The sequence below is a fragment of the Polyodon spathula genome, chromosome 24 (genome assembly GCF_017654505.1).
Source record: "Polyodon spathula isolate WHYD16114869_AA chromosome 24, ASM1765450v1, whole genome shotgun sequence".
Taxonomy (NCBI): domain Eukaryota; kingdom Metazoa; phylum Chordata; class Actinopteri; order Acipenseriformes; family Polyodontidae; genus Polyodon; species Polyodon spathula.
This window is the reverse complement of record NC_054557.1, coordinates 2,091,500-2,116,141: the sequence shown is the minus strand read 5'-3', so window position 1 is coordinate 2,116,141 and position 24,642 is coordinate 2,091,500. Positions and strand designations below refer to the sequence as shown.

The 24,642-nt window shown below is 39.9% G+C and overlaps 1 protein-coding gene across 4 annotated transcripts in view; it reads right to left on the bottom strand.

Annotated features, from left to right (window-relative positions):
- LOC121299162 (CD276 antigen-like) overlaps positions 1 to 24,144 on the bottom strand; it is a 98,318-nt gene extending 74,174 nt beyond the window's left edge. For 2 of the 4 annotated variants that reach the window (XM_041226750.1, XM_041226751.1), the window contains exon 1: positions 23,848 to 24,144. The gene's annotated coding sequence lies outside the window, so the exon portion shown is untranslated. Of the gene's footprint in view, positions 1 to 2,083; positions 2,159 to 23,847 lie in introns of those variants that run through there. The other 2 variants (XM_041226748.1, XM_041226749.1) reach the window with 2 other exon arrangements.
- Positions 24,145 to 24,642: the final 498 nt, after the last annotated feature.

Genomic DNA, 24,642 nt, shown 5'->3' with positions numbered 1-24,642 from the left:
AAGAAGAAAAGATCCATTTGGATGCGCAATTGGCTTAATAGACGTGGCCAGTACGGACTGATGATTCGAGTCGAGGTGCATCGAAAATAATAAAATCTAATATGTTAAAAAAAACGCACCACTCGCTTGTAGTAGAAAAATTTACCAGATTAAAAGATTGTCGTGGGAGATTGGCCGTCAAACAATCTTCATCAGAATACCAAATTCTAAAGAATAATTTGAAGACTTTAAAACTAAAAAATATTTTGTACTACGAGCGAGTGTTGTGCTGCTGAACAGACTAGAATACAACTTTAATAGTAGGCTACTACAAGTTTGTTATAGGTTTAAATGTGCAACAACGTATTCTGCATTCTCTCTATTTCTCACACACACAAACGCGCACCCCTCCTCCTCGTATTTTGAATAAATTAGCAATACAAGCATACAGTAGGGGTTTGAAAGGGATATCGAAAACGAGTGACTGTAGAAATTGATTGCCAGGAGAGCACACACTACCACACACAGTATCTCCTTCGGCGTTAACAAGTTATTATTTACTTACCAGGTACCTTCAATGAGCGATCATGATAGGAAATGTCATTTATGTCAAAGAGGGGCACAGCCTTTCTCTTCGTCGCTATTGTTGCTAGCTTGTCCTATTGCCTGCTGGCAACATTTGTCAAGAAATCGGCCCGTAGCCCCTCACACACTTCACGAACTGCTCTGTCGGGGACTAAAGTTTTCCGACATGTTAGAAATTTGTCGGGACGTCGTAAGAACATCTGGAGATCGCAGAAGCTATTAACGGGGCATCGTAGACCTTCTCACACTTAGACCATTTTGTCCCCGACAACCTCACTTTGTCCCAGATTTTAAGAAATTAGTCACCAACTCCTCAGCTCTTCGACAATCAGCAAAAATCATGCAGTGTAAGACCAACATAACAGGTACTGAGTGCGATGAAAGTAATGTTCTGTGGAAACAATTATGCTGAGAAAAGGGAAAGTAGAATGTAAAAATTGTCTTTTTTTGCACGGCATGTGAGCTTGTTTATCTGTCTATATAAATTGGATGTACACACAAGCACTCAGAAAAGACATGCATCTGAGACAGCTTCCACCCTCCTCCCCAAACATCATGCTGAGGTATACCCAACGTGACTCCCAATGGGAAGGTAATATGGCCAACTATCTAACTATTGTTTAAGTGAGTGACCACTTCAACATGTCTAATGTTAATGTCTTCTCATACATGTGTGCTTTGAGACTTGGAATCAATAAATGTAATGCTGTTTCAGTTCAATCATGAGTCATTTTTGTCTCAATTGTATTTTATAAATGAATCAATATAATAAATGTAAGAAATTAAATCAACAACCTTACAGGCTTCAGACAAGTGTGTTTATGCGTCATGTTCCCAAGGAGATGGTCAGGATATTGCGTAACAAACTCGGGGTTATGGGTAAGGGAAGTTGATTGACATGCGCATCTGAGGCATGTATGAAACCACATTGTATATTGTTCTAGATCTAAATAATAAAGATCATTTAATTAATCAACAGCCTCATCTTTGTATAAGACACACATTAATACATGGTGTCAGAAGTGAAGAACCTGAAAACAGAAAAAAATATTAAATAAAATAATAATAAATAAAAGGGACGCTTCTGAAACGGAAAAACTGAGCCCGCTGTCGAAACTATGCCTAGGTGGCAACATGGCCGAACAGTGGAGGAAACTTAAACAGAGATTTCAAATATACTTAGAATATACTCTGAAGAGAAGGCAGAGAAGCAGAAATCCTGACTCTTCCTACATGTTGTGGGTGAAGAGGCATAAGAAAAAGAACGGCTGAATGTCGTAATGCAGAAACTTGTGTAAAATTGCACCCCGTGGAAGAATATAACCCAAGAGACAAATGTATTCTTCACATGTGTGCAGCGCTCAGGTGAGACGATTGATCAATATTTAAAAGAACTGAAGAATAGAAGCAAGACATGCGAGTTTGGTAACTTAACAGAATCGCTGATAAGAGATAGACTTGTGTGTGGGACAAGTGATCCGGTGTTAAAAGAAAGACTATTGAGAGACCCAGACCTTACCTTACAGAAGGCAGTGGACACCTGTAAAGCAGCCGAAGTCACCAAAATAAGATTCAAGGAGCTCACAAATACTGAAATAAATATAACAAATGGACAAAATAAAAAGATTAAAAGAAAAAGAGACTGAGCAGAAGGAAAGACCACAAGGTGGCAGCAGTAGAGTGAGACAACAGATTGCAGATGGTGTGGCAGCGAGCATGAAAAAAAAGTTGCCCAGCTTTTAGAAGAGATCATGAACTGTAAGAAAAATCATTTTGCAAGGATGTGTAAAACGGAAAAAATAGATGGTGAAACAAGTGGAAGACACTGAAAGCAAAAGTTAACTGTATATAGGAACTGTGTGAAATGCAGAAAGAGCTGGAAAAGACTGGAAAGCAAAACCAAAAATAAATGGAGAACCAGTCGTGATTAAACTTGATACAAGAGCACAAACCAATGTACTGCCGGAAGACACTTACCAGAAAACGAGCTCAAAAACATAACCTTAAAACAAGACAAAAGTGAGACTGACAGCATGTAGTGGAGAATTAATTCCAGTCATTGGAGTGACAACAATGGACTGCACCCATAAAAGGTACTGTCAAAACTTTTGAATTCATTATAGCTGATGTAAATGCACAGTCAGTTTTAGGGTTAAAAGCTTGCGAAGAGCTCAACCTAGTGAAGGGATTAATGCAGCTCAAGAGGAAAATGAGATACTGGCACAATACAATGATGTATTTAGAGACTTAAGTGGTTTACAGGGCACTCACAGAATTAACATAGACCTGTATGTTGCTCCCTTGGTCACCATGATAATAGTGGAAAAGCCTGAAAAGCCATTACGAATATGCTTCGATCTGCAAGACTTAAACAAAGCGATTAAAAAAAGAACACTACCAACTCCTGATGATGGAAGAAATGAGCAGCAAATTATCAGGAGCCAAGTGCGTTAGTGTTTTAGATGCTTCCAGCACAATTTAGCAAATACAGCTAAATGAGTTCAAAAGGATGTAACGTTCAACATGCGTTACGGGAGATACTGTTTTCTGAGACTGCTGTTCGGAATATAAGTCCACCTGAAATTTTTCACAAGGAAATAGCAGAAATAATGGAAGGAATTGATGGGGTCACAATGAAGTGTGATGATTTGCTAATCTGGGGCAATAACAAAGTAGAGCACGATGTGAGACTGCGAAGAGTGTTAGAGCGTGCTAAAGAGGTGGGATTAAAATTCAAGAGAAAAATGTGCCATGTCATGATGCAGCAACTCAAGTACAGTGCCAAGAAAAAGTTTGTGAACACCAATGATAATTATGGAAATTCCACAGTTCATAGCCTTCTTGAATCAAAACCAGTCTTTTCTTAAATATTCAATACGGTTTATATTAACCAATTCCATGTCTTTGGAAACAAAATGATGTATGAATTAGAAAAACAATGAGTAACTAAGATTCAGGGTATGTGAAAAAGTAAGTGAACACCTGTTTTTATCAGCTAATTAAGGGGATAATTAGAATCAGGTGTTTCAATAATTAGGTAGATCTTCAGAGGTGAGTTTGGGAGTCCCCACCCTATATAAACTGGACAGGCAAATATACATACCAGCAAGCAGAGATAGAGAGGCCAGAAGGGACAGGCAGGGACTCTGGCATCTGCAGGGGCTTCCCCACTCAGACGGATGAAATTAATTAAATTTCAAAAGGTATTCCAATTTCATCCCAATGAATCATATAAGCAATGTTCCACAGCGTTCAGCATGCCCAGGTAACCTCCATCCATACTGGAATCTTTTCAAGCTAAAATGACTTAACAGTATACTTTATACCCTGTGAATTGCAGGAACATACATTTGTATATGCTTGTTATTATTTGCTCCTAGTCATTTACTCTTTGAGCACTACGCCTACACTTGGGTGTGCACTGTTCATTTCTAAAACAGTGAGTTTGTTAAGATCGTAAACAAATATTTTCCATGGAACCCACCGAGTGCAGAAACAGATACTACATATGATAGTTTACAAATGAGAGGAGGCCGTTCGGCCCATCTTGCACATTTGGTTGTTAGTAGCTTATTGATCCCAGAATCTCATCAAGCAGCTTCCAAAAGGATCCCAGGGTGTCAGCTTCAACATTACTGGGGAGTTGGTTCCAGACCCTCACAATTCTCTGTGTAAAGAAGTTGCTATTTTCTGTTCTGAATGTCCCTTTATCTAATCTCCATTTGTGACTCCTTGTTTCTTTTTTCACGTTGAAAAAGTCCCTTGAGTCGACAGTGTCGGTGCCTTTTAGGATTTTGAACGCCTGAATCAGATCGCTGCGTAGTCTTCTTTGTTCAAGACTGAATCGATTCAATTATTTTACCCTGTTTGCATACGACTTGCCTTTTAACCCTTTGCGGTCCTGTCAGACCAGATCCAACATCATCAAAAAGATGTAAAGCACAGGTCTCTAGTCACAAGGAAAGTCGAGAAAACCTTGAGTGAGACCAATAAGAGCCGAATGAAGCCAAAAAAAAAAAAAAAAAAAAAAAGGGCGTATCTGAAAGTCTGATGCACCACAGAGATAACACGGACATAAACAAAGGAGATAGCTGCTTCTGCATCCAGCGCTCAAAGAATATCACAGACATTTGCAGAGCTTTTTGAGATGTTACAGTAATAAAATAATAACTTGGATCGCATTATTGAGGAATTTGGTGATAAAATGAGTGATCAGGATAGGATTTCAGTATGCACGTCTATAAAGAGGTATGTGAAAAATAAAGCGAACAAGGAGTGGGGTTTGGCTGGAGATGCAGTAGTGAGTGTACTTTTGTGATTCAGTGCCTTTTAAACCTGTTTCACTCTGAAAAAATAAATTTAAAGAGCATGTGTAAAATAAACAGCACGTGTGAAAATAAATTGGACCTGATGTGCCTGACAAGCCCTGTAAATGGACCGCTAAGGGTTAAACCCGGAATAATTCTGGTTGCTCTTCTTTGCGCTCTTTCTAGAGCAGCAATATCCTTTTTGTAGCGAGGTGATCAGAAATGAACACAGTATTCTAGATGTCTTACTAATGCATTGTACAGTTTTAACATTACTTCCCTTACACACACACACACATACATATATATATATATATATATATATATATATATATATATATATATATATATATATATATATATATATACACACACACACACACACACAGTCCCCTTAGCTTTATGATAGTTGTGTAATTTGTTTTTTATTTTACAGTTTGTGTTGAGGTGTTCAGGAGCTGCTCTTTAGTTTTATTTCCCCATCATCATTAAATGTAACTTAGGCTAGATCTGCCAAAGTGTCTACAAAAATAAGAGCCAGCACAATCTAGTGGTCTGCCATTTCTGATCAAGTTTCCTTTTGTTTTGCTTGCAATACACAACAGTGCTCTAGATGATGCTGGAGCATACAGATCTAGCCACATTATATACTGTACGTCTATGGAAGACAACTAGAACTAAAGAACCGCTCCTGAACTCTGAGCGAAGCCATCAATACAGTTCAACACAATAACAGCAAAAGAAAACCACCATTTTAAATAGCTTTGAATATAGCCTTGAGTGGCTTTTCATTTCATTTTAAATTACATCTCGATGCTTGTTAATGCTTCCCATTTCCAATGCAGATGAGGATGTGGTGGTACAGAAGAAAACAGATCTGGAAGAATGATACCCTTCACAAATACTCCTGCCGCTTCCAAACTTCATCTGTACTAATTCTGTGTTTCACAATGATTTAATTACAAAGCAGTGCTACACATTCATCTTATATAAAAAAAAAAAAAAAAAAACATTTAGAAGAAAATGCATACAGCGCTCCAATATTCTCATTTTGAGTTTACAACAGGAAAAGACTTTAGAAACATAACAGATATGTGAGTTTCTATATTCAATTAATATTAAAACACGTCATTCTGAATATTCCTAAAAAAAGACAGTAGAACCTATCATATCCAATCCTGTAAAATAGAATCACCTCTATTGACCACATGCTGCCACTACCAACTGGAGAACTAAATGATGCCAACATCTTCAAACCCATCTAGAGCTGGGACGATACTGTTATTTGTACTATCGATGTTTGTTTTTGTTTTTTTTACTATCGATGCATCGTTTTCATAAAGACCTGAAGCATCATTTATTCATAACGCAAAAGAAACATGTAAATAAGTCCATATACACCCACCCGTCGTTATATCGCCCGTTGCTATACTACGGATTGGGATCAGTACTGGAGTTGCCTCCCCATTTTTAACTGTCTAACTGCGTATGCCTTCGCTGCAATATACATAGGAACTTACAATTGCAGTTCTTTTTATTTCGGACTGCACATCAAACAAAAACAAACAAAACTAATTTTAAAAATCATTACTATCATACTGATAGTAGACACACATATTGCACAATAACACAAAGCAAATTAAATATCTACTTGATGAAGCGGTTTTTATTTTTGCCAACGAGGTGTTCACGTGTGGCAGCAATGCACTAACAAAAGCCACAAGACAGCGACGTCAGCTCCCATGCAACAAGCCTCCTATGTTGTTGTTGGGAATGGATTATTTCACATGCAGCAGGTTTGTGCATTTGAGAAAGGAGAGGAAGACTCGTAAAATTAATTGGAGACTGAAGCTGATAAGAAGCAATTACCCTCCGCTATGAGGAAAAGCAGGTTGTGTAGAGGATTTATATTGCACCCTGACACCCCCCCGATAGAACGAGGGAGTGGTTGTACAGTATTTGTTAGCCTATTTGTTTTTCTATGGGTCTCTCGCTATATCACGGCCCTCGATTTATAACGGATTTATTTTGGACCCCGACACCCACGATATATCGAGTGGGTGAGGTATTTTCATCAAATCTAATCACAAAAAGTAAACGTTTCTCCAGTTGAACTTAAAACTACACATTTCTAATGATTTATGTCTAGTAACACTGTCGGCGAGGTTCCCCCACAAGTTAATAAAACATTACAAATACTACTGTCTTACCTTAAGATGTTTTGACAGCAACTGGATTAGAGGAAGAAAAAAAAATACTCCAACGGGGAACACAAGAATAACGATTTACGTTTTTACAGTCCAGCTTCTTTTCTGTTTTTAATCAGAAATATCTTGGCATCCACATTCTCCGGTTTCAAAGAAGAATGGAGTTTGTTCACAAGCATCCCTGCTTTGCTGAAAACACGCTTGCTCAGGACCGATGTTGCAGGGATACTTAACATGCTCTTTGCCAAGGCTGCTAGGTTGGGAAAGCGTGTCTGGTTATTTTTCCAACGAATCAATAACTGTAAATTTAAATTCAAGGTGGCGTTCAAACATATTAAATTTCGTTCCACCTTATTTGTACGTCCTGTATTAACTTGAGTGGTGCTTTTTCCGCGTTGTCATGAACACAAGTTATTACTTTTGTAGCCACTTCAGACTCTGTTTACCCGATTGATCCCTTCTGTTAAATTCGCAGCTGTGTCTCGTGTAATTTTCGTGTCACAATACTTTTGACTCAAGTTCCCAGTTTTGCTTAATGTAATGGCAGGTGACTTAACGCTTCTCGTGCCATGCTTGTCCACACAACAGTAGTGACGGACACTGAATTACACTCCTGACTTAAATCCTGTCAAAGCTTTTCCTTTGCATGTTCGTGGTCCGGAGTAATTAATTTGGAGATTGTAATCATATCAAACTTTGGGGGATGGGGCGACTGTAAACGCAGCAACAATCAGTGGTACTGTCTATTTAACAACACAGTACCTGGAGCAATGTACTGCAAACCCAAAAAAAAAAAAAAAGCTCATTGTGAACGCCCTGCTCTACCGGAGAAACAAAAAAAAAGTAAGATCGCTGTGGGTCCATGACATCGGCAAGAAAATAAAAGGGTACGGCGAATATCATCGGCTGATATAGGAGCTCCGGTTTGATGAAGGCAGATTTCAAACCTACATAATGTTGTATTATACTGCTCTGGAAAATCAGAAATCATAACCACATGTTTTTTTTCCTTCATTGTACTCCCCCTTCCTCATACTTTCACCTGATTGGTTGCTGGGAGCTTATGTCACGGCGCGGCCGCTTCCCTCAGCCGCTGGGCGTGACTACCTTTATTGAAAACAACTGCTTTTGCCGCTTGGCACTGTTGCGCTGTGTCCTGCCTGAGCGGCCTTGAAAGATCTCGCAGCATGGTGGTATGGCCACAGAAGTTCATTAAAACTCCACAAACAGAGCATTTTACCTTTCCATTTTGTTCTTTTGTAAAAAAAAAAAAAATCTTCCAAACGTTTGTCATATCGACAATTTAACTAGCAAAATCTGATCCTGAAATGCAGCCTACCTCTAGTCTCTTCTCTAACTTTTTTGTTTTTGTCACGTTTACTCTGAAAAGGTACGTGCTGCGTAGTGGGTGGGGAGTTTTTTTTAATTATTATTATATAAAGGAACGGCAAGGAATAACAGTATAGATTTATATTTTGCCGGTCCTATTAATGCCCCCCCCCAAACCATCAATGGTTATTTTGTCCAACGATTCGATGTATTGTCCCAACCCTAAACCCATCTCATGTTCAATTTCAAACATGCAGACATGCCCTTTTAATCTGTGAAAATAAAGTATGGTTTTGTAACATGCATTTCTCTCTAAAATTAAGAAAAAATCCAGTTGAGTTTGTTTATTTTGAACTGGGGTATACTGTAGATGTGCGAGTATGTAGGCATGCATTGGTTTTAAATATATCAAGAGAAAAAGCAATGAATGCAGAAGTGACACTAAAGAGAAGTACTGTACAAGAATTTAGCTTGCAATGCTAGAGCTCCACACGCCCCTCTCAATGCCCGCTCACACTCAACCTCAAAACATCCTTCACCCAGGCTTCACACTACAAACACGACCCATTCTTGCAACCTCCACGGTGCGCTCACTCTATATTAATACAGGAATCCTGTGCTCATCTCATTTCACATTGCATGTACTGTTATATTCCTTATCTCTCTGCAATTCTCAGGTACAGCGAAGCTATGGACTGCGTCCCCACAGCCACACTAATGCACTTACTGCAGGAATAAAACAAAACTACAGTTAAGTGAAGGGGGGAAGCAATTAACAGCTGCACCATACCTGTAAAGCTTCCTGGCTGGTAGAAGTTATTAAAACACAAAGACGGCCTCAGACAGGACTTAAACAACATGAACAGATAATAAAGCTGCAATCGTTTTATGCTTAGAAAAGCTCCTACAGTATACTGTAGCAAACTTAAAAAGGGACTAAAGTCAGGTTTGGAAGTTATAGGTTGCATTTTTTTTCCACTGCTCAGCACCTTATACATAAAAAGGGAAGTTAAAACGTGCTAGTTAGCACATACGCTTAATTATCTGCAGATGGAAGAATGAAGGGAGAGTGCGTTTTCAAAGAGAGCCGAGCCAAGGAAACAGACTCACTAGCAGAGATAACAAGACAGATACATCCTCATTCAAAAACATCTCAAATTCAAACAGAGGATTACGTTATGCTTGTGTAATTTATTGATGCCATAAATATGTCCTGTCACCGGGCATCAGGCCAGTTAGGGGTCAATGCAGCACTGCCTGTGGAAGCTTGGTTCTGCCAGGACACAAACTTGTGCTCTCCTGACTGTACGACTCACCCTGCACACCACATGATCATGGTGACTCGCTACGGGACCAAAAGTGAGAATCTTTAGCCTAAACTGCAGCAATTGTGTGTTGTTATTGTGTTGAAATGTTTTGATGTTCCCGTTGAAACTCTGTAATTTTTTTTTAATACAGGCGTTGATTCTCCAGGATTTTGAAAATGCCAACAACTACTGCATTAACAGATAATGAGGTCCGCAAACACATACATTACCGTGTATTTTGTGTTGTGTGTTAATGTTGGTGTATAGTCATTGGTAGACGGGATATAAACGGGTCTGTGTAATACAAGTGTTTAAAATGTATATTTGTATTTAGGCACGAGGATTGAACAGCACTTCAAGTGCAAGTAAAAAGTAATAATATGTGAGCACGGGGAATTGCACTTTATTAATTCACGTGCAGTTGTACCACGACTCCAACTGAATGATTGATTAGCAATTGAGTCTTGGTACAACTGCATAAAAGCAGCATGTTTTCACCCACTCGAGGTTGTGTTTGGTGAGTGGAGAACGGGTTTGGAGATGGAGGTAATAATAATAATAATAATAATAATAATAAAATATAGTTAAAATATCAGCTCACCCTGTTTGTCTGTATAGTCTGTTTTGTTTGTCTGTTTTTTTTGGCCTCATGTGCCGTGTGCTGTTTTTGTTACAACCTTTTTATTTACTGTCTGTTCACTCATTAAATGCTGAGCGCAGGCAAGCGCTCAGCTTCCCCAAAACTCCACCTCTCTGTTGTTTATTTCCTGGTTTCTGGTCTGACGTCCCCCACTCCAGCCGTCTTTGTGACCATTACCCACTGGCAAACTAACCTAGTTTAAGTCCATTAGACTCAAGGCTCCCATCTAGTAGAAGCCGAGAGAAGTACATGACACCTCAGAACAGCACGAAACAACTGTGTTTCAATGTTCATTGATGGAAAAGATGCACTACAGCCTTAAAATTAGGCCCATTGTAATCTAATCGCTCATGTCAACCAATGCAAATGTGGATTTGTGACACATATCCCCGCAAGTCACCCATACAACCATTTGACACCAAACCTGCAACCTGATTCCACAGCTCTTTCAATTCCGATCTCCAGGGAGCAGTGCAATACAGCCAGCTGGTACATTAAACAGAACATAGGTTTGGGTGTTCTCTGATATGATCACAATAATCAAGATGCTCTTAAATTAGGTTTTAACGCCCATCAATTGTGCCTTTCTCCCTAGTTAGAAGTTCTTTCTCTCTCACATTTTCTTTTTTCTCCAACTGCTTTTAAATTGCGGCTTTTTAAAATAAGGCTATTCCACTGTTCTCTCCCACAATTGCAGTGGATGAATTTGTGATTTTCTAAAGCCCAGTTTATTTACATGGCACTCAACCCCCCCCCCCCCCCCCAAGCATCTCTTTATGGACAAATCAGTTGTCTGCATGAAGACAGAGAAGCATCTCAGTCATAGACTGTCGTTAATAAGACCACAATATTGTTCCAGTCCTAACAGCTACTTGGAACAGGAGAGCCAGTGATTTTCTGTCAAATTACTGTTTTCCATTTCATTAAACAGTAATTGCTATCATTTTCGTTCCTACTTATTACTTCATATTTGTACTTATCTTTCAAAATATGTTGTTCAAGTAAATACCAAAATATTATTTATTGTTGTTTATTTATTTTAAATCAGACAACAGTTCACAGAAGTGAAAAACACTAAATAAACAAGTTTTAAAAAATGAATACTGAATGTCGGCTAATAGCGGATACTGAACAGCATTCTAAATGCTTAATACTGAAGTTTAACTTCACCTAATAGTTCGAACAAGCGGTAATGACTTAGCTTCTGTCTAAAACACAGAGCATATATTTTACTATTATTAACACATCTTAACCTAGAAAAATCTGTACTAACCCTAAGCAGAAAATTGTCCAGTGTTTACAACAAATTGGCACACACACTGCTTTATCAAGAGGAATGTCTGCCAATGTGCACATTGTAACAAAGTTGATAACAGAATCTTCACATCTTTAGACTAGCATATGAGTAGCATTGTACCCCGGTCTCTCGTGTTGATTAAAGCTACAGTAATACATTTTGTCTCCTTATTCACAGCTCTACTAAAAGTAACAGTCAGTTTATTCTAATCTAGTGTGAACTGATTATTGAATTTTAAGTGACACAGAAAAAAAGTTTCAATGTCTCAATTTATTATTACAATACTGTAGGGATGCACTGAATCCAAATTTTTGGGATTCGACTGAATACCGAATCCATCTCAAAAGATTCGGCCGAATACCGAATCTACAAAAACTGTCAGGAAAACTGAATGAAACTGTTGAATGAAAAATCAGATGGCAGCTACTAACAAGGGACGCACACAATCTATAGTTTTGAGCCTATTAGTTAACAGTATTTTTATTAACGAATGGAACCTCTGGGTGTGCAAAGTCATATTCCCGGTACTTCTAGTTAAAAATCTCATAAAATGCTTCCTTTTTAAATTCAACACTGTATGAAGTCTTCAAGTTCTTGCGTGAGCGCTAAAGAGAGACAGTTCGCTGCCACGTTTGTAACCTACTTTAAATTACGATTTCAGCTTGAGTGCCTTTAAGTAAGATGTCACTGCAGGCTGCAACTCCATTGTCGTTTTTTATACACAAATAAGCTTACTTGATTTGAAAAACGTCATGAACGATACAAGCAACATCTTACACTACTTGGTTTGATTAAATGAGTAGTACACAACAAAATATGAAAGCTGATTAACTTCAACAAACAACAACTTTTTAATGAACAAATATTGTAGCCTACTTCATGGAACATTAGCTTGCTATATTACATTAGACAATAAAAAATTTAATTTCAACTCTATATGTATAGATCTATTGAATGCACCCGATCGCGATCCTCAACTCCTAATTAGCAAAACCCCCCCCCCCCCTTTAGATCAGGTCTAGATCCGCGCAGACAACCGTATGTGTAGCCGACTGTATATCACCGTTCTGGCACCCAGTTTGCGTTCAGGATACTACGAAAATCTAAACAAACCAAAAATTATTTGTAATTACCGTTTTAGTTAGTCTTTGTGTACCAATATGCGTACAGAAAAAAAAAAACACCCCCCCTTTACGATTAATTGCCACATCTGGTTCTCTCTTGCCTTTTTCAATGAATATAACTTAATAGAGAATATAAATATACTAAGATAATTACCTAGCCTAAGGTTAATTAATCGTTTTTGTAATCTACCAGCGGCTTCTGTTGCATACACATCGCTGACATATAGTGCAGACCGTGGGTCAAACCAAGTCCTATGAATGCCTTTTAATTTGTTTGTTTTTTAAACCATTTAAATGCAAAATCATCAGAAAACATGTATACAGGTTTTTTTTTTTTTTTTTAAATGTATTACTTATTCTGTGGTTGCATTTAATAACTTTTTCTGCATGTACTACTACTTTGTATATGAGGTAGAATACATGAATGTAAACATCTAACACTAGTACATGCAATACTCTTTCAAATAAACATGTTATGATTTTTAATGTGCAGTTCTTTGGGACTGTATTATTGTCATTGCTTGCGCCCTGGCACCTCTGTCTTAACAAATTAAGCACTGCCGAAAGGAGAGATCCCACACAGAGAACTGCTCCTTTTTCTCTGAATAAACACCAGCACCAGCTGTTTCTAACTGTGGTGATCAAGACAACACATCTGCTAAAGGTCTGCGGTCTTGTTGTCCACACCAGGGAGGTGAACCGCCCTGATGGAATGCAAGTTTCTGTCTGTCCAGGACAGGAGTCTATGTGCTGCGTGGTGAAGGCCCAGCGCTAATTGCTGGTGAAAATGAGATAACGCCAGGTTCACTGCTTGCAGCTCTTGGGCATTTATGTGTGCTTGCTGCCAATGTCCCTTCCACTAACTTCATATTCCTCTCCCACTCCAGTCCGCTCCCCAGCCCAGGCTGGAGGCGTCTGTAGTGACCACTTCCCTTCTGTGAGGGGATCCAAGGGGAGATCCGAGGCGCAGATTGCCAGGACTGAGCCACCACTCCAGTGTCTTCCGGCATTGTCTGGACACTCGCACCAGCCAGTACCAATCACGGACTGGGTAAACCTAGAGTGTATTTACCCAGGCTTGAAGCGGGTGCATTCTCAGCAAACCTAGTAGAAGAATTCTCGAGGCGGCTGCCATCAGCCCAAACAACCTTTGATATATTTTGACCTGTAGGAGAGTGTCCTCTCTGAATAGGGAGAGTGTGGCCTCCAACGACCGAATCCCGTCTTCTGACAGTGAGACAAGCATGCTCACAGAGTTCAGTTTGATCCCCAGGAACACTGTGGACTGAGACGGTACAAAGTTGCTCTTTTGTTGATGTACTGAGAGCCTTAATTTCGTTACATGATCTAAGACCTGTTTTGTGTGCGCCTCTGCGTGTGTATTCAGGATCCGAATACCCCACAGCCTGAGTGGATCCAGTGCTGCATCCATGCACTTTGAAAATGTGCGGGGCCCCAGCGAGAGGCCAAATGGCAGCACACAGAATTCATAGGCGTTGCCTTGAAAGGCGAACCGCAGATATTTTCTGTGTGCGGGACGGATTGGGACGAGAAAGTAGGTTGGACGGTCTGGAGGATACACTGTGCTCACAGTCGAGCTCACCTGCCAGTGTTTTGGCCGCATGGTCTGGCCCTAAGCATCTGGCGCAGGACCAGTGCTCACCTTGCCTGGGCAAATTCCCCGTGCACTGGTCGCACTGGTGGAAACCAGCGGAGGAGTCGTAGGCGGGGCTGCTACGCTCGGAGCCGAGATTGAGTGGTCGGTGCCGAGTCAATCTGCTCCGAGGTCGATGCCAATAGTAGCGTGGTCGGTGCCGGGTTGTAGACGGCTCCGAAGCTATTCACCGGTGCCGGGATCGACGTCGAGAAGAGCACTGTCAGTGCCGAGTGGTCTGTGCCAAGGTCGGTGCTGGGCTGTAGATGGCTCTGAAGAGGTTTACCAGGGCCGAATCTGTGCAGAGAAGAGCATTGTCGGTGCCGAGTCAATCGGTGCCAATGTGTAGCGCTGTCGGTGCCGAGGTCGGTGCAGATGGTAGGCGTGGTTACACCGGTGCCGAGTCAATCGGGTCAGGTAGCCGCTCTTTTTCCAAGCCTGAGGTTCAACGGGAAAACCACGGTCAATGCCGGGGTATGATTTAGTCAGCATGGTCGCCGAAGGCAAGTGCAGCCGTGCTAGGTGAGGTGAGCTCGAGGCTTGAGAGGGGTGCTAGGCCCGAGCTGTTTTTTTTTTTTTTTTTTTTTTTGGGGTCGCTGTGGCTGATTAAATCGGCATAGAGGACGACGCCGCAAGCATGCGGGGTCTCCTTACTGCACCAGAACAGCTCTCCACACGGTATTTAAAAACTACACAAAGCCTCGTGCAATGAAAGAGATTAATGGCTGCTTACAAATCTCAACAAGAGGGGTTGGAACCAGCTCTAGTCAGTAAACTGATGCGAGAATTAGGTAGGAGCACTGTCAAAAATGCTCGAAAGCATAATTCTACCGTGGATAAATCAAATTTGATGGTATTAAAACCGACAAATCGGCCAAATTCGGACAAAGAAAGCACGAAGCAATCTGTGACCTGTCTCAGTGAAGTGAGAGAGAAAATGGCGATATGTTACTGTGAGGACGTCCCTCTTCAACATGAGGTGGGAGGGACTTCCCCCTCACAGCAGGGCCCTGACAGGGCAGCTTTTTTATATATGCTCAGTAATTGATGGTCAGAGAGGGCTCTGGTTGTCATTCCACTGAAAGGGAACTTGAAAAGTAAATGTTTGGAGGTGCAAAGCCCAATGAAAGTGAGACGTCACTTTGGGGGAGCTAAAAACCCAGGTCAAAGCAGCATAATCAGTCACAACCTCAAATTCAACCCCCTCCAGGTAACACTTCCATTTCTCAATGGCCCATATGACTGCGAAGTATTCCTTCTCAGATGTGGAATAGTTTGACTCTGGTTTTGTTAGAACCCGAGAAGCATAAGCATCAACCCACTTGTTTTCTAAGCACCCCTAAGCCAGGACAGCTCCCAGCCCAACCTCACTGGCAGTATACACACATAATGGCTTCTTCAAATCAGGGTGAGACAACATAGGAGATGTTTGCAAGGCCTCCTTTAGTTGTTCAAAGCTAACTTGACAAACATATGCCCACTCCAAGTTTACTCCCTTCTTTTACAGCCGATTCAATGGAGCAGCAATAGCAGCAAATCGCGGGATAAACTTACGATACCAACCAGCCAATCCCAGGAACCTTTGTAGCTCCCTGAGATTGGTCAGTGCTGAGCACTCCCTTATAGCACTAACTTTCTCAGAATCCATAGACACTCCACTTCCTGATACTATGTGACCTAGGAACTTAAGTGAAGGCTGGAAGAAATAACATTTTGCCAAAGTTAACCTTAAGCTGGCTCAGTCAGGACATGGAACACAGTTGCCAGATCTATCACGTTGTTCTTTAGTAGCAGAGTACACAATAATGTCGTCTATGTACACATAACAACTACTACCCTTCAAATTTCCAAACACTTGTTCCATTAAACGCTGGAAAGTGGCCGCCACATTCTTTAAACCAGAAGGCATAACATTAAACTGTTACAGACCAAAAGGAGTAATAAATGCTGTCTTTGGTTTATTTTGGCCATACATGCCAATAACCAGAACGCAGATCTAAAGGGCTAAAAACTGACGATCACGCTAATGACTCCAAGATGTCATGAACTCTGGGCATGGGATAAGCATCTATTTCTGTTTTCTTACTTATGCCCCGATAATCCAAACAGAACCTCAATGTCCTATCCTTTTCTCAGACAGAACTACAGGAGTTGCCCAAGCAGACATGGCTCTATGGTGCCGTCTCGTCGTATTTGATTAAGATGTTGCTTTACTATATTTTTCTTGTGTTCAGATACCAGATAGGCTCGACTGCGCACCGGTGTCTCATCAGTGGTATGTATCACATGAAGTGCCACATCAGTCTTTCCCAAACGGGAAGTACAAACCGAAGGCCATTGCTATACCAGCTGTTCCATCAACTCCCACCCCTCTGTAGAAACATTTAGTCAAGACAAGTCCATTCTTTCTCTTAACATCCAGGCCTTGAACACATACAGCTGCACTAACGGCTGCCACTTGGCCCTCCACACTTTCTCACGAGAGAAGGAATAAAAAGAATAACCCTCAGGCTTCTTTACTCCATACATCTGCTTTCCCAAGTCAAGCAATGTGGGAGTTTTAGTCAGAAAATCAAATCCTAAGACTAGAGGCTGGGCTAAATGAAAGAACTCTAAGGTTAAAAATCAAACGACACTTCCCAAGAGCAGTATGTGATTGACCATTAGCTAATACAAAAGACTGCCCTAAACTAGATAACAGACAATCCTTGGGTTGACAAAGCTGTAACCAAAGGCTACTCTTTATTAAAGTGTAGATGCACCCTGTACCAATCAAAGCCAAACCTTCCCATCCTCGAATAGACAGTTTTAAGGCTAACAATGAAAGCCTGGTCTTACCAGTGAGTTCTAATTGCCTTTATTATGTAGGATGCTAATTCAGCTGCTATTTTGACTGAACCTTTCCCAGGTTTCTTCCCCCCTTTCTCAGTCTTTGCATTTACTTTGGCCCAATGCTCTCTGAGAGGACCAATCCCTTTCTACCATGGCCCCAACGCTGACCAAATCTGCTACTGTTACCACAGATCCCCTAATAAAACTTGCCAATTTAGGGTTTGCATTGCCTAGACTTCTTTCCACTACCTCTGCCTCCATCATATCTGGACGCCATTTAATACAAAAAGTGTGGTAATCATAAGCAAAATCTCTCACGCATTCACCTGGGTCTTGAACCCGATCGCGCAACCTCTTCTCAACCTCGGAGAAATAATCCGTGGGAAGAAAAGCAGTTTTGAAAAGAGCCCAGGTCTGAATTTTATGGTGCTCTGCAACCACCAACTTTTTGCAGGCCCCTTTAACACTGTAGACAGAGTAGCCAAGATTTCTGCTTCGGTCAATGTTACCACCGCCAAGAAATACTGACAGGCATCTATAAAACTCAATACATCCAAATAACCATCGCTCTCTCCAAAAACTGGAAAACTTTATTTGATAGGTGGTTTATGGCTATATGCAAGGGGTCTAAGAGTTTCAGTCACCATAGATCTCATTGACAAAGCTTCCAAAGAGCTACTAGACAGATAGGCCCCACCAGGCTGATGAGAACGGGGAATAAAAGCTAGCTTAGGAGTTCTAGTGCACTAAGTCACAGCCTTTAATTCCTCCTGCCATATAGCCTCCAACACCTGATCACTGAACTGTCCAACTGATCTAGCGTCTTAGCAACAGACTCTTAAACACTGTCAAATTTGTTATCAATAAATGTCCTCAACAGTTCCTCTCGATTGATACCACTTTGATATGCCATTGACATTTCTTTTTCCAGGTTGTCTAAATGTGCAGTAAGTTGCTCCACCATATCCAAATTGAGACCAGTACCACGAGTATTACGATCATGCCCCACCTCCCAAGTAGCTGCAGTAGGTTCACTGATATATAATTCCAATTTTGAAGTTAACTCAGTAACAGGTGATCTACCTGTGACACCAGGCCCAGCAGTAAAGTTTGCAAAATCAATACTATCCTGTACATATTCCTGATCTTCATATTGAAAAATGAATGACAAATTCCCTGTACGGGCCACCAGTTCTGTAACAAACTCACCTTTAACAAAAGCCAACTAAATAAAGGCAAAGTTACCTCCCTAAACTAACTATACATAAATATTAATAAAGAGGGAAAGGTGAAATACAGCGGAAAGGACACAGAATTCTTTACGTTCCACTTCCCAAAGAAAAAGTAAAATATCAATCATTTAAACCAGACCACAAATTTACAGTTATTTCAATCCTGTTTTTTTTTTATTTTATTTATTTATTTAAGTTTTCTAAATACAGTCAATACTTAGCTTGCAAGCAATAGCAATACAAATACTAACAAACACAGAGCTCCAAGTTTTTGTTCGGATCATTTTGTCACAAGTTTTCCCGATAACTCTAATATACACGTGCCATACCTGATAAATCCTCTCGTTTCGTGGCGTTTTATCAGTCAATAGATGGATCCAGATTATCCCGTTCGGAGGTGGCGAACCAAGCTGACATACCTGTGACATTGTTTGAACAAGTGTATCGGAGAAAATACCTGTATGTTGAACGTTATATGACTAATTTATGGGGCTAGGAGAAACCGCCTTTTTTTCGGTTTCAAATCACTCGGCCATTTGAAAGGTTTGGTATTTTCTCTGCTTTTTCCAGAGAAAAAAAAAGAAAAAAACTAGAGACCTGTGCTTTACGTCTTTTTGATGATGTCGGACCGGGTCCGACCATTGGATGGAGAGGGGAAGATTGTAATGTCGGACCTGTTCCAAACTGCACAGGGTTATCCTCTTTCCGGACTAAGCCAGAACGAAAGAGAGAAAAATAAATAAAATAATAAAACCAATCTAATACGTAAAACGAATTAATACGTTTAAAGGGCAAACATAGACAACAGTGTTAGCAACTCATCTCGGTCTGTCTTCTCTCTTTTTTATCCCGGTCAAAGTCAGTTTAATAGTTATTAAACCCCAGTCTGCTATACAAATATGGTAAACCAAGCACAGTCTCGAACCATTAATATTTTAGCACTTGGGTTGATCCAATAGGCCTCCAAAAGCTTGGTAATTATAGATCTGATCGTGAAACCCAAAACTCCACTTATCCAAACAAAGTATGGAATAAACAAAAAAATAAATAAAACTTTCTTCTCTTGATCTTTTTTTTTGGAGGTGAAGGTTTGTTTCATAGTTTATCATTGTTTTTTCTTTATTTTTGGGTCCAAACTAGAGTGGTGAGGGGGCCATGCGAGAACGAACATCTAGTAACGTCGGAGTTCTAAACCTGAGTGCGTTTAACAAGTTTTCAATAAATGCAGTCAATACTTAGCTTGCAAGCAATAGCAATACAAATACTAACAAACACAGAGCTCACCGGAGACTGACAATGGCGATGAACTTCTGACTAGTAAAAAAAAAAATCACTATCTTTTTACTACAGTTTCCCTCATTGCTACACTCCCCAGCATAGCAATTGCTCATAGAAAGCCTGATTGACAAATTGTGGACACATACCTTGAGCATACATAACTCCATTGAGAAAAAAAAAAACCTAAGAACAGCCCCTTCTGACCCGATAAAGAACTGCAGTATATATAGAAAAAACAAAAGGTCGATTTAAAGGGATAGTCCTAACACAACATTAATAGGAGAATTTGCTACATAAGAAAAACATAAACATAAACAAGACACCTGGCCAGGTTTAAGTGTTGTGCAATTTTTGCACCATACAGAAATATTTATCAGCAGTCGCCACAAGCGTAGACATGAATCCAATAACATGCATCTTTGTGTTAATTATTTTGGAACGGTTTTGCAAGACGTATTTGGTCCACATGCCAAAAAAATAAATCAGATAGACAGTGAGGATTTGCACACAAGGTACAAGCTCACATTTTAATAGTTGCCACTAGAAGGTAACAAATTGCAGTATAAGGCACAACAAATTCTATAAGAAATGTATTTAAAAATCCAACATGCATTCCGCTGCAGTTTGCCCATTAATTACTTTGTAATCCCATGATCATGGAGAATCACTGGTATGTATTATTTGATATATAAAAGCTGCATCTCCCTGCAGCAAACTTTGCAAATGGGCTATTTGCTGCTTGCCTCACCAGTGCTGCAGACTCACCTAGTACAGTCTACTGCAGACCTTCACTTTCCAACAAGCTTGCAGTCACATTCTGAACAAAACTGCCCCAAATATGTGACTGTATCATTCAATCTGGGAAAAAAATTGAACCAAAAACAGACCCGAGCTCTTTTTAAAGTGTGTGACAGATAGAGAGGGACCTATTCCAAGTGCAGCTGCAAAACCAACCATGTGACCCCCAGCTGGCGAGCCTGGCTCCTCCTGCTTGAAACAGGAGAGCAAAACTTTCTTGGTATCAAAGAGCGTGTAAAATGAATGGAATAAGAAATTGCAGAATTGAGTCAGCGAAACAATCTCCCTCTTCAGAGCTCCGTCTCCATCCTTCACAACTGGCAATGTAAAAGAAGACGGCTGTAATTTGCAGGGAAGCAGTTTGCCAGAGATGCATGAACTATTCACACAAGCTGCTGCCAAGGTCCTGAAGAAGGAGGTTTCTGGGTGATTTCAGAAGACTTTGATTAACCTAACAGTTGCTTATCCATTGGTTTTCTTTGCACTTCTGGAGTGGTACAGTAACTAAACGTGTTGCTTTCACTGCTTTTTAAAAGGACTGCCTTCAAAAGGTCATTTTAATTGCTTTTTTTTATTCCCTTTACTGTTTTATTATGTTGAGTGGCTCTGGGTTATCATCATTGTTCTCTAAATATGTCTTGAGCTTGTCTAGAAAAGTGTTGGGACTAAGATTTTTTTTCTCCCTCCAAACTGTTTTGATCTGGCTTTGAGCTTACTTTGAGGTTGTCTGGAGATTCCTAAGTGCTGGACTAAGACTTCCACATTTTATTTAAATCATGTGACAATGCAACCTTTCAACACAGTGAGCCCCACCTACTCTCTCTCTACAGGGCAGGCCACAGAACATCTGGTTCCCCAAGTGAGTGTCGATTATAGTGCCCCATATAGTCAGAGATGGGAGTTTTTAGCAGGGGGGGTTCACTTCCACTGTAAATGAGAAGTAAATGTGGTAAAGTACTAGAATGTTGCTTAACATACTGGTTAAAGACAAACAAGTCTTATTTAAGCCAGGCACATTATTAATAATGATATGAATACCACACTGCACTATGTTTGCTTATTAAAATGTGTTTAAGTGAAAGATATCTTGGCTAAACAATTAAGTTATTTACAGGACTGCAAGCAAAATCATACAGAAATGCAGTAAAAGAACTGGTTCACCAGACTGCACATTAAACCCTACCCTATGTATAGAGTGCAACTTATGTTGTCTGCTTATGTAAGGACAACAACAATACTAAAACCCTTTTCACAATGGCATGCTTCTACCCGGGTCAGGACACAGTGTCATGCGGGTTGGCTACGCGATTTCACACTGCTTTTGATAAAACAGGGTTGACAGGTAAGTACACAATGCGCGTATCGATGCCCCGGAAGCAGCTTGTTACGGATGCTTCCATCCAAGCTTCTCTGGATTAAACCGTCGGCCCAAATGTTGATTAGAGCAAATGTTTCTAACTCCCTGCTGCAATCTGGCTCATGGTGTGGCTCAAGCAACAAAAATATGGCTAAACAGAATAAACACAAATGTTTCTTGCAGAAGTGAAACCTTCACACAGATGTCGCTGTTTGTTACTTCATTGGCTTACGAACAGCCATCATGTATTTTATCTCGCTCAACCCTCGTCAAAGAGTGTCGACCCACATCCTGAGGTAGGTCGCTGCAACCCGGTTTAACCTGGGTATGACCCAGGTATGTGGTTTGACACTACGCAGAATTGTGACCCGGGTAGCCAGAAACCACGTCAGAGTGCCAGTGTGAAACTTGCAGAATTACTAATTGGGAGATATGTGAACCTTGCAATTCCACCTTTTCAGTTAGTTTACCATGATTAAGGTTTTTATAATGTAAGTTTTAAAAAACGAGTCAAAATAACAGATATAGAAAACAGTACTACAGTCTGTATCAGTCCAAGTCTGTGTACAGTATCACACTTTCGTTGCTCCAGGTAGCATTGCATGCCAAACTGTCATTTAGAGATATCTTAAAATGAGGGCTTAAATCAATTAAAGATATCGCTAAATAACTTCCTGTTAATTTAAAGATATCTTCAAATAACGTCCTGCTCATTTAGAGATATCTCTAAATGATATCTCAAAATAACTTTCTGGCCATTTAGAGATATCTCTAAATAACTTCCTGTTCATTTAGAGATATCTATAAATCATTTGAAGATATCTTCAAATAACTTCCTGTTCATTTGAAGATATCTTTAAATGGACAGGAAGTCCATTGAAAACAGGGAGCATTTTCACAGGAAGTCATTTCGAGATATCTTGAAATGGCTTCCTGTTCATTTAAAGATATCTTGAAATGATTTAGATATCTCTTAATGAACAGGAAGTTATTTCGATATATCACTAAATGATTTACAGATATCTCTAAATGAATATGAATTTATTTGAAGATATCTTCAAATGATTTACAGATATCTTTAAATGACTTACAGATATCTTTAAATGAACAGTGCATTGTTTAGAGATATCTAAATGATTTAGAGATATCTTAAAACAATTTAAAGATATCTAAAAATGCATTTTAAATATCTAATTTAAAGCTCAATTTAAAGAGATCTGTAAAGTTTCAGTTTGAGGTATCTCTAAATGTATTTTAGTATCTTAAAATGATTTGGAGATATTTTCAAATATATTAAGATATATTCAGATATTTAGAGATATTTGGAAATGATTTAGAGATATCTTAAAATATTTAGAGATAACTGCAAATATTTAGAGATATCTTCAAATATTTAGAGATATCTATAAATTAATTTGAGCTATCTCTAAATGACCATTTGGCTTGCCCTATGTCCTCGGTTGCCCCACCTACACTCAGGGACTGTACCAGTATTTGGCAGGGCGGGGGTGGGGGCAGCTTAATCTGGCCATGCACAGGCAGAAACTCAACTTCCTTTCTTTGTTTATGATGACACCGTTTCAGAAACCTATCGTGCAGTCCAGCGCATCAGGCAAACGAAAGTCTCCCTAATATTTTGAACAAAAGATACCTACGTACAGATCAATATAAATTGGTCTCACCGCAGGGCGTCTGCATTCTAATATTATATATATTTATATATATATATATTATATATTATATAGATATATATATAAAAACACACAGTCGAGTCCCGGCAGTTGTGTAACTGCAGGCACAATATACTATGACTGACCAAACAAACACAAACCACATTCCCTAGTCGAAAGATGGCGCAGTACCTTACCATTCTACTGCAGTACTTGACATTGACAACTTTTTTATATAGTATATCACTTACCCTTTAAGCAGACTACTCTCGAGCCTTACTTAAACTGTTCTTCAGTGTGAAAGCAAAAAATATTTTTAAGTCTTCCTGTCAGGGTGGAACTAGTGCATTTCTCCTTAGTTGTTAGGCTATCCAGGCAGCTGGTAGTGTTTCGGGTCCTCTGTGTTGAGTTTAGTAGTAACTCACAGTGCAGCGTTTCCTGTACAGAAAGATCGCATTAACTGCTCGTCCGTCCCCGCGACTTTCCTGCTCTCTTTGTCCAAGATGATGTCGTGAATATGGGCAGGAATTTCCCCACACGGCGGGGTTGTGATAAAAACCCTGCCTCTTTTACACGTCACCCCCTGAATGCCAACTTTATAGTATAACAGCGTAACAGTAATGGCATATCAACGTGCAATTAAGCACAGCGAGAGCATGGAAAATAATACAACATACGCTTAGTAGAATATATGAACATATATGAAGATAAGTCACATTTGTATTAATATGGTTTTAAATACAAGGTGTCGCATAAAGCAGCACAATTATCATACTTCGATTTATGTTCTGTTAGACCTGTCGGCCACGCCCCACTGACTGTCTACAGCACAACATCAATTTATCGATTTTCTTCTTGTTAAAGATATTTCACAAAGACGTGTGTAAACGATGCCTGGTTTAATGGCCACCCAGTCATTATAGACTAAATATTCTTTGTTTTGACACTTTATATTGTAACGTTTGCGGGTAATGAAGCAGGATCACACTGGGATTTCAGGTTCTCCAACCAGCGGTTTATTAAGACCGGACTCTATACTTGACAGG